At 38.0% G+C, this 11,169-nt stretch overlaps 1 pseudogene; it reads left to right on the top strand.

Moving 5' to 3' along the window:
* Positions 1 to 9,068: 9,068 nt before the first annotated feature.
* LOC101320694 (protein LTV1 homolog pseudogene) lies at positions 9,069 to 10,898 on the top strand (annotated as a pseudogene).
* Positions 10,899 to 11,169: the final 271 nt, after the last annotated feature.

Here is an 11,169-nt window from a genome sequence, read left to right on the forward strand (position 1 = left end):
CCCATAATCCCCATTCTGCCCATGAGAAAATATGTAGGAAAGGTTTTTAAAACTTTTCCAAAGTCATACAATAAGTAAGCTGCAGAAGAATTCTAACCTCAGCCTAATTTCAGATTTTGAGTTCTACCTCCAAAATCCACTCCAAATCCATCTACTTCACTTTATCTCACCCTAATATATAATACCACCATTTTATGAATTACTGCAGTAGTCTATCAGCTTCCATTCTTGCTTGCTACAGTCTTTTATGCAGCAGCCCAAGTGATCTTTTAATAACAGAAATCCTCTATTTAGTATCAAACATTTAATAAAATGTAATTTTTTAACCATAGCCCACAAATCTCTAATAATTTGGACCCTGTCTTATATCTGATATTTCATCTTGTAACACACTCCACCATCACCGTATTCTGTCACACTACACACTGAATGACAGTAAGCTTTTTCCCTCTCAGGATTTTGCACTTAATAGTATGCTTTGCTTAGGTGACTCTTGTTTCAGCTCTTTGCATGATGACTGGCTCCAAATCAAAGACAATTTGTTGATCTCAGTCGGCAGAAATCACCTCTCATCCCATGTCCCCGGTATAACTGTTTGCATGCCAGCTGCTGAGACCCTCCCTCCTCTTTCTAAGGGCATTAGAGTATCTTGTTGGCTCCATTCAGTGGCTATTTTCACAACTGAATAAAAGTTATCAGCATAATTTTCCATTTCCCATTTTAGAAACAAAATAGCAAGTCGTGGGAGAGTAAGTGGGGAACCAGGGGATAGTAATAATGTATATTAAAACAACTTCCCCTCAACTATAATAATTCTCATTTGGAATTAAGCCTGAAGACCAATAGTTACCTAGCAGCATGCTTTTTCCAAGCTGGTAGAGAAGCTCTTGACTGAATACTACTCAGTAATCTGTCTTCATCTAGGATGTAAGGATGAAAGATCAAGAAGAATGTGCATTAAATTCATATTAAAATTCTCTATGCATACCACTCTGCAATCTAAAATCAGTTTGTGTACCTTTTATCTTATTTGATTACACACTACTCATATGAATTAAACATTGGGCAACCAGAATTCTCTACTGGGTTACTCTCATCACCATATATTCTCTTATTCCTCTTTATATTAAAAAAGAAAAAACCTCTTGAACCCACTTCTCTTCAGAAGCGACCACATTATGTGGTTCTCTTTGCACCAAAACTCCTCTAAAGACCTCTTAAGTCTACTCCAGTCTGGCTTTTGCCTGCACCATTCCACAGAAACTGCTCTTGGCAACTTTGATGAAATTGATTAATTCTTTACAACACCCAAAGTATCACATCTCACACAGAGGAAAAAGGTAATCTGAACAGTCCTATATCTATTAAAGAAATTGAATTTGTCCTTAAAAGCCTTCCAACAAAGAAAACTCCAGGTCCAAATATTTTCACTGCTAAATCTACCCAACCTTTAATAAAGAAATAATATAGGGACTTCCCCTGGTGGCACAGTTGTTAAGAATCTGCCTGCCAGTGCAGGGGACATGGGTTCGAGTCCTGCTCCGGGAAGATCCCACATGCCACAGAGCAACTATGCCCGTGTGCCACAACTACTAAGCCTGCGCTCTAGAGCCTGCGAGCCACAACTACTGAGCCCACATGCTGCAACTACTGAAGCCCACGCACCCAGAGCCTGTGCTCTGCAACAAGAGAAGCCACCACAAGGAGAAGCCCATGCACCACAACAAAGGGTAGCTCCCGCTCGCTGCAACTAGAGAAAAGCCCACGCTCAACAACGAAGACCCAATGCAGCCAAAAGTAAAATAAATAAACATTTAAAAAAAGAAAGAAAGAATATAAATTATATACAACTTGTTGCAGACAGTAGAAGAGGAGAAAACATTTCCCAATTCATGTTATGAAGGTGGCATTACCCTGAGACCAAAACCAGGTGAAGGCATTATGAGGAAAGAAAAGTACAGACCAATATCCTTTAGGAACACAGATGTAAAATTCTTCAACAAACTATTAGCAAACCCAACCCAGCAATAAATAAAAAGAATGGTGGATCATGACCAAGTAGGGTTTACACCAGTATGTAAGGCTGGTGGCAAGATTAGAAAAAAAAAAAAAATCAACCAATGGGACTTCCACTTCCATTCAAGACTGAATAAGAGGGGTTAGATTTACATTCTCTCTTCAAACAACTGAAAAAAACAGACAAAATATATGAAACAACAGCACTCAAAACTTTGGATACCAGGCAATGAAGGACAGTGATCCTTCAGAGACAGGGAAAAGTTGAGGTGAGCCCTTTGATTACCTAGCTTACTGCCTGAAAAAAGTTTCCAGGGTATTGCACAGGGAGGGGAATGTCAGAGAGAGCCCAGGTATCTCCCTGAGTTAGGAGGCAGAGCTGGGTGTCCAGGAAAATGAAGATGGCTAAAATTTTCATCATAGAGTACTGGAAGGGACAATGTTTTACAAAGAGAGAACTCCTGAGATCTGCAGAAGTTTTCGCTGAGTATTCAGTGGAGTCCCGATCAGTACATACAAAGTGAGGAAACTACCTGAGGCCAGAAAAGAAAAGATTAGAGCGAGCAGCGTTAGGAGGCCAAACAGGGTCAGGAATAATGTCTGTCCCAAATGTCAGAGTGTAAAATCTCATTATTAAGGGTCATTGTTCAGAGTACTAAGAAGGGTCCTGCCTCACTAGTTGGGGTGAATTAACTCTAGGCTAAATACAACTTAGTTTCACCTAACAAAGCTTAAAAGCAAGATCCACGTAGGATCAAATGGTTTCCAACTGTCTCCTAAAACAAGCTCAAGAATACCTTAAAGAAATACGAAAATAGAAACACCCAAGGTAAAATTCACAATTTCTTATATCAAATTTTAAAATTACCAGGCATACAAAGAAGCAGGAAAATATAATCTGTAATGAGAAAAAAATCAATCAATGATAACTGATACAGAAATGACAAAGATGATAAAATCAGTTCACAAGGCCATTAAACCAGTTACAACTGTATTCCATATGTTCAAGCAGTTAGAGAAGAGTTTGAAAGTAAGTAAAACATAGAAGTTATAAAAGTAGCCCAAATGGAACGTCTACAGGTTAAGATTATAGCATCTAAGAGGAAAAATACATGAGATGGAATTAATAAATTATACACTGAAAAAAAAAATTAACAAACTTGAAGGCACAGCAACAGAAACTATCCTAAATGAACTATAGAGAGAAAAAAGATTGAAAACATTAACATAACAGAGTATCCATTAACTGTGGGATGCCTACAAGCAGCCAATATGCATGTAATCAGAGTCTCCAAAAGGCTGGGAGGAGGAAATATTTAGAGCAATAGTGGCTGAAAATGTACCGAACTTGATTAAAATCATAAACACATAGATCCAAGAAACTTAACAAACCCCAAGAATAAGAAACATGGAAGAAAAAAGGAAAAAACTACACCAAGGCACATTATAATGAAATTACTTAAAACCAGTGCTAAAGGGAAAATCTTAAAAGCAACCTGAGGACACAGACAACATACAGAGACACAAAGATAGTGATGACAGATTTCTTGAAGAAAACAATGCAAGCTAGAAGACAAGTGCAGCAACATCTTTAAAGTACTAAAAGAAAAGTATGATAAACTCAAGGTTCTTTACCCAGGAAAAATATCATACAAAGCAACAAAGTAAAATAAAAACTTTTTCAGGCACACAAAAGCTGAAAGTTTTCATCACTAGAAGACTCACACTACAAAAAATGTTAAAATCCTTCAGGCAGAAGTAAAATGATACCAGATGCAAACCTGTATCTACACGATGGACTGAAGATCATTGGATCTGGTAATCACGAGGGTAAATATAAAGAAAGTTGCTAACATACAAACAGCACATACAACTCAACAACAAAAAAATAAACAACCCAATTGAAAAATGGGCAGAAGACCTTAATAGACATTTCTCCAAAGAAGACATACAGATGGCCAGTAGGCACATGAAAAGATGCTCACCGTCACTAATTATTAGAGAAATGCAAACAAAACTACAATGAGGTACCATCTCACATTGGTCAGAATGGCCATCATTAAAAAGTCTATAAATAACAAATGCTGGAGAGGGTATGGAGAAAGGGAACCCTCCTACATTGTTGGTGGGAATGTAAGTTGGTGCAGTCACTACAGAAAATGGCATGGAGGTTCCTTAGAAAACTAAAAATAGAGTTACCATATGATCCAGCAATCCCACTCCTGGGCATAAACCCGAACAAAACTATAATTCAAAAAGATACAAGCACCCCTATGTTCATAGCAGCACTGTTTGCAATAGCCAAAACATGGAAACAACTTAAAGGTCCATCAACAGATGAGTGGATAAAGAAGATGTGGTACATATATACAATGGAATACTACTCAGCCACAAAAAGGAACAAAATAATGCCATTTGCAGCAACATGGATGCAACTAGAGGTTATCATACTAAGTGAACTAAGCCAGAAAGAGAAAGACAAATAACCATGATATCACTTATATGTGGAATCTAAAATATGACACAAATGAACCTATCTGCAAAACAGAAACAAACTCACAGACATAGAGATCAGACTTGTGGTTGTCAAGGGGGAAGGGGAGAGGCAGAGGGATGGACTTGGAGTTTGGTATAGGTAGATGCAAACAATTACATTTAGAATGGATAAACAACAAGGTCCTACTGTATAGCACAGGGAACTATATCCAGTCTCCTGGGATAAACCATAATGGAAAAGAATATTAAAAAAGAAGATCAGGAACAAGACAAGGTTGCCCACTCTTGCCACTCTTATTCAACATAGTTTTGGAAGTTTTAGCCACAGCAATCAGAGAAGAAAAGGAAATAAAAGGAATCCAAATCGGAAAAGAAGTAAAGCTGTCACTGTTTGCAGATGACATGATACTATACATAGAGAATCCTAAAGATGCTACCAGAAAACTACTAGAGCTAATCAATGAATTTGGTAAAGTAGCAGGATACAAAATTAATGCACAGAAATCTCTGGCATTCCTATACACTAATGATGAAAAATCTGAAAGTGAAATCAAGAAAACACTCCCATTTACCATTGCAACAGAAAGAATAAAATATCTAGGAATAGACCTACCTAAGGAGACAAAAGACCTGTATGCAGAAAATTATAAGACACTGATGAAAGAAATTAAAGATGATACAAATAGATGGAGAGGTATACCATGTTCTTGGATTGGAAGAATCAACATTGTGAAAATGACTCTACTACCCAAAGCAATCTATAGATTCAATGCAATCCCTATCAAACTACCACTGGCATTTTTCACAGAACTAGAAAAAAAAAATTTCACAATTTGTATGGGAACACAAAAGACGCCAAATAGCCAAAGCAATCTTGAGAATGAAAAACGGAGCTGGAGGAATCAGGCTCCCTTACTTCAGACTATACTACAAAGCTACAGTAATCAACACAGTATGGTACTGGCACAAAAACAGAAGTACAGATCAATGGAACAGGATAGAAAGCCCAGAGATAAACCCAAGCACATATGGTCACCTTATCTTTGATAAAGGAGGTAGGAATGTACAGTGGAGAAAGGACAGCCTCTTCAATAAGTGGTGCTGGGAAAACTGGACAGGTACATGTAAAACTATGAGATTAGATCACTCCCTAACACCATACACAAAAATAAGCTCAAAATGGATAAAAGACCTAAATGTAAGGCCAGAAACTATCAAACTCTTAGAGGAAAACATAGGCAGAACACTCTATGACATAAATCACAGCAAGATCCTTTTTGACCCACCTCCTAGAGAAAGGGAAATAAAAACAAAAATAAACAAATGGGACATAATGAAACTTAAAAGTTTTTGCACAACAAAGGAAACCATAAACAAGACCAAAAGACAACCCTCAGAATGGGAGAAAATATTTGCAAATGAAGCAACTGACAAAGGATTAATCTCCAAAGTTTATAAGCAGCTCATGCAGCTTAATAATAAAAAAACAAACAACGCAATCCAAAAATGGGCAGAAGACCTAAATAGACATTTCTCCAAAGAAGATATAGAGACTGCCAACAAACACATGAAAGAATGCTCAACATCATTAATCATTAGAGAAATGCAAGTCAAAACTACAATGAGATATCATCTCACACCAGTCAGAATGGTTATCATCAAAAAATCTAGAAACAATTAATGCTGGAGGGGGTGTGGAGAATAGGGAACACTCTTGTACTGCTGGTGCGAATGTGAATTGGTACAGCCACTATGGAGAACAGTATGGAGGTTCCTTAAAAAACTACAAATAGAACTACTATATGACCCAGCAATCCCACTACTGAGCATATACCCTGAGAAAACCATAATTCAAAAAGAGTCATGTACCAAAATGTTCATTGCAGCTCTATTTACAATAGCCTGGAGATGGAAACAACTTAAGTGCCCATCATCGGATGAATGGATAAAGAAGATGTGGCACATATATACAATGGAATATTACTCAGCCATAAAAAGAAATGAAATTGAGCTATTTGTAATGAGGTGGATGGACCTAGAGTCTGTCATACAGAGTGAAGTAAGTCAGAAAGAGAGAGACAAATACTGTATGCTAACACATATATATGGAATTTAAGAAAAAAAAAATGTCATGAAGAACCTAGGGGTAAAACAGGAATAAAGACACAGACCTACTAGAGAATGGACTTGAGGATATGGGGAGGGGGAAGGGTAAGCTGTGACAAAGCGAGAGAGAGGCATGGACATATATACACTACCAAACTTAAGGTAGGTAGCTAGTGGGGAGCAGCCACATAGCACAGGGAGATCAGCTCGGTGCTTTGTGACCGCCTGGAGGGGTGCGATAGGGAGGGTGGGAGGTAGGGAGACGCAAGAGGGAAGAGATATGAGAACATATGTATATATATAACTGATTCATTTTGTTGTAAAGCAGAAACTAACACACCATTGTAAAGCAATTATACTCCAATAAAGATGTTAAAAAATAAAAAAAAAGAATGTATACGTGTGTATAACTGAGTCACTGTGCTGCACAGCAGAGATGGGCACAACACGGTAAATCAACTACACTTCAATAAAAAAAGAAAATTTTTAAATTATTATTTTATTATTATTAATCTTTCAAATATAATCAACCATTCAAAGTAAAAATGGTGACAATGTATTAGGTGCTTAATAAGATATCTAGAAGTAAACTGTATGATGACAGTAGCAAAAAGGCAGAGAGTAAAGTAATGGAAGTATATTATATTTATATTCTCATTCTGTATGTAAAATAGGTTATCACTCGGAGGTAGACTGTGATAAGTTAAAGCTGTATAATACACACTCTAAAACAACCTAGCAAGTAAGATGGCCAAGAGTTACAGCTAATAAGCTAACTATGGAGGTAAAATGGACTCCAAAAAAAGTATACAATTAATCCATTAGATGACAAAAATAAAAAAGAGGGAAGAGGAATACTGTGCATATTTGATATAACAAATTAATTTTGGAATTTCACAATACTAATTTCTTGCTCTTAATGCACTGACTTATATTTACAAAGATATAATTTTCTCTCTACCTGCTATATTATAATCACTTCAAATGTCACAATCAGTTATATAAATATGTAAATCAACACATTTTCTTATGGACTACATTATATTCTAAATTATATTTGTTTCCAAGCCTAACCCAAGATTCTTTTTTTGCATCATTCTCAAACATTCTCAAGCAATTCTCAGATTGTTATCTCTATAGAAAATTAAAAATATAAGACAGATATGTCAATGCCTCATAAAACAAAGTGGGAGCATATCCTCTAATTTACACCCAGCCTCCACATAATATGGTAGGAACATTCTTCAGTGGCATGAAGAATGCTAACAAATGGTCATTTCCATTTTCTGTTCTATAATTCAGACTGGAGGGGAAAAATCATGAAAGTTAAATGGAGGAAATTTGATTTGACCTTTGTAACTAAACTTTCTGTTATCCAAATCTGAACGTCTTCACTGACTAGTAGGTTACCTATATAGCAGAAACAATTATCATCAGGGATGAGACTAGACGTGCTACTGGTACTTTCCTCTGATGATTGCTCTGTCTTCTGAATCAGCTGCCTCTGAGCTAACTAAATACCTCAGCCTTAAAAGTGGGGGTGGACTGGGGGGCACTGAAATTACCTCTCACATATTGATGGACAGAGGATATATATCTACTGGGAGGGAGTTCCATTTACCTGGCTTCAGGTTTTATGTAGAAGTGCATCTACTGAAGTAACTAACCTTTCTGACTTCTGCTCCAACCAGGTGAGGAATGATGTACCTGACTGGAAAGTTTGGGGGAATCAACTGGGCCATTCAATATAAGCCATTCCTCTTTCAGTGACAACCTGACCTCAGGAGCCATGCACAGCTCTCTGTGATGGAGTAAGGGACCTGCCATAAGAGTGACGCTTGTGCTTGTCAGCTGTGCCAGTGGCAAGGTGGGTAACCGTGTCTAAATTGGGGGTGCATACCTATTTGGCCATAGATCTTAAGAAATCCAAATTGTTATTTAACTAGGCAAAATTAGTAGACTTATTAATGAACAAATAACAACTAGTGGAGGCCTATATTATGAAGAGAATAAGTTTCATTTTGGGGTTAAATAAGGTAGAAACAACACTCAGTGAACACATGGAAGCCAGAGACTAAGAGTTTAATTTAAAAGGACAATCTCTGGAGTTCTCTGATTCTAGAAATCAGCTTTCTTTTTAATAAAAGTGATATATTAAGTGATTAGTTTCTTCTCTTGGGAACCTACATCTGTCTCTATATTGGTTCCAGACTCAGGATGGGGAGAAGGGATGAAGTACTTATTGATCCACTCAGACTCCAACATCTTGGTAAACGGGCAGGCAACCTTGAGAAATAAATAAGAAATGGATGAGGGAGGGGACAAAATATCATGGGAAACCAGTGTTTTGATCAAGGCTGGGGCTTTACTGTGTTAGGCCATGTGGGTTTTCAAGCCTGAGTGGGGCACAGAGTCAGACAGGTAACTTGAGACTCTTTTGGCAGCTTTGGCTGACCTTGCAGGTGTAGCTGAGGCAGGGATTAAGTGTTTTTCGGCATTGTTGGGTGGAATAATATTTGCAGCTTTTATTGTGTCTCTGAGCCAATTCTTCAGACCTGCAGTGTGAAGTCCAAGAGTAGATGTATGGCATGGCCTTAAGACGTGGCTACTAGGTAGGCCTTGTCCACTTCCAAGATGTGTCACCTGCTCTGGGACCCTCAGGTCACTGTTCTTGGTGTGAGCCCCACACAGCAACAGAATGGGGGGGAAAGCTCTTTAGAGAGAGGAAAACTGTGTCTTTTCCACATGGTCCATTTGAGTCACAGAGTCTTTAGTAGCAGATGAAAATGCACCCCAGAGGGTTCTGTTGCCTACACGAAATAAATGAAGAACGTGAGCAAAACAGAGGAAGTTATGAAGAGTTCTTTGACAATGATTATAACTACCTACGGCACTTGAAAGAATCACCTGGGCCCTATGGGCTTAAATTCAAAATACCTTCAGCGTAACAGGAGAGATGAGAAAGAGGAAACTTTAATAATTCTAGGCCATGGATTTACTTTTCCTTAATCAGAGTTTGCATCAGAATTTAAGGAACGTATTGAATTGGTAAATAGAACAGCTGCTATTTTGGGTCCTCAACTGGATTTGGATCCTGACGTTGTTGCAGCTCTTGGTGATGATGTGAAAATGATTTTATCCTTCAGGCTGATGAGGAACAAGAGAGGAAGAGGGAATAGATGGAAAGAAATCTAAAGCTGAAAATGGCAGTGAGTGGAAAGATATGGATGGGAAGGAAAGTGATAGGGAGGAATGATGACTATGATTTGTTTTTTTTTTTTTTTTTCTTTTTGTGGTACACGGGCCTCTCACTGTTGTGGCCTCTCCCGTTGCGGAGCACAGGCTCCGGACGCGCAGGCTCAGTGGCCATGGCTCACGGGCCCAGCCGCTCCGCAGCATGTGGGATCCTCCCGGACCAGGGCACGAACCCGTGTCCCCTGCATCGGCAGGCGGACTCTCAACCACTGCGCCACCAGGGAAGCCCGATGACTATGATTTTTAAAGCCCGTTCGCAAATGAAGATGATTTCGTCTGCCTGTGCAAACCTCGTGAAGTATAGGAAGCCATTTTTTTAGGAAGAAGAAATAAAAGGTCACTTCATAGAGAATTCTATTACTTCCTCAGTCGCGAGAAGAAATGAGCAGCTGACCCTACATGAGCAGTTTGAGAAGTTTTATGAGCAATTAAGATAATAACAAGATTGGAGCGCCAGATAATGCCAAATTGGAGGATTCCATTCATGTATCAATAGATAGCAATCGGTTACATGAAGTTTTTAATGACGAATGCAAAGAGAAGGCAGAGAATTGTATGAAGTTGAATACACTTTAAGACTCTGAGGATGAAGGTCTGCCAGTTAATGATATTGATGAGTCTGAGGAAGAAGAGATGGTTTCTCTAGTTCTAGAAGAAGCAAAAGAGAAGTGGGATTGTGAATTCATTTGTAGCACATGCTCACATTTATTCAACCATCCTTAGCTTATCAAATATTAACCAAAGCCCAAACAAATCCAAGTATTTAATAGGACAGGAATACCTCTCAATGGCTTACCAGAGAAAGGACTCACAGCAAAACAAGTTAATAAATGCAGATGATTAATGGCAATGATCTACTTAAGGTATCAACTCAACCACGTTCTAAAAATGAAAGCAAAGAAAATAAAAGAGCAAGAAAGCAAGTTATAAAAGAAGAGCACAGGGAACAGAGAGCAGAGAAGAAAGCTAACAAATTAGCCTTCAAACTGACGAAACGAGAGCAGGAAAACGAGTGCTGCATTTGAAGAATGTTGAGGGTCCAGAGTTATAAAAATGGGACATTTAAGAAAAGGCACATCCCCCATTAAGGACTCCTCATTATGTTCAATCATGAATTACAATCTTCAAATGAGAAAACTCTGTAATTTTTATTGATAGGTACTGAAAAAACAAGTGTAGTATTTGAACTAATTTTATAGCTCAATTATAAAATAATTGTAGAACAAGTTTTCCCTGCTGACCATCAGGTACATCCTGCCATAGTTTTATTTTAATTGTAATGTCTATTTACATTGT

This window comes from Tursiops truncatus, chromosome 5, assembly GCF_011762595.2.
Source record: "Tursiops truncatus isolate mTurTru1 chromosome 5, mTurTru1.mat.Y, whole genome shotgun sequence".
NCBI classification, from domain to species: domain Eukaryota; kingdom Metazoa; phylum Chordata; class Mammalia; order Artiodactyla; family Delphinidae; genus Tursiops; species Tursiops truncatus.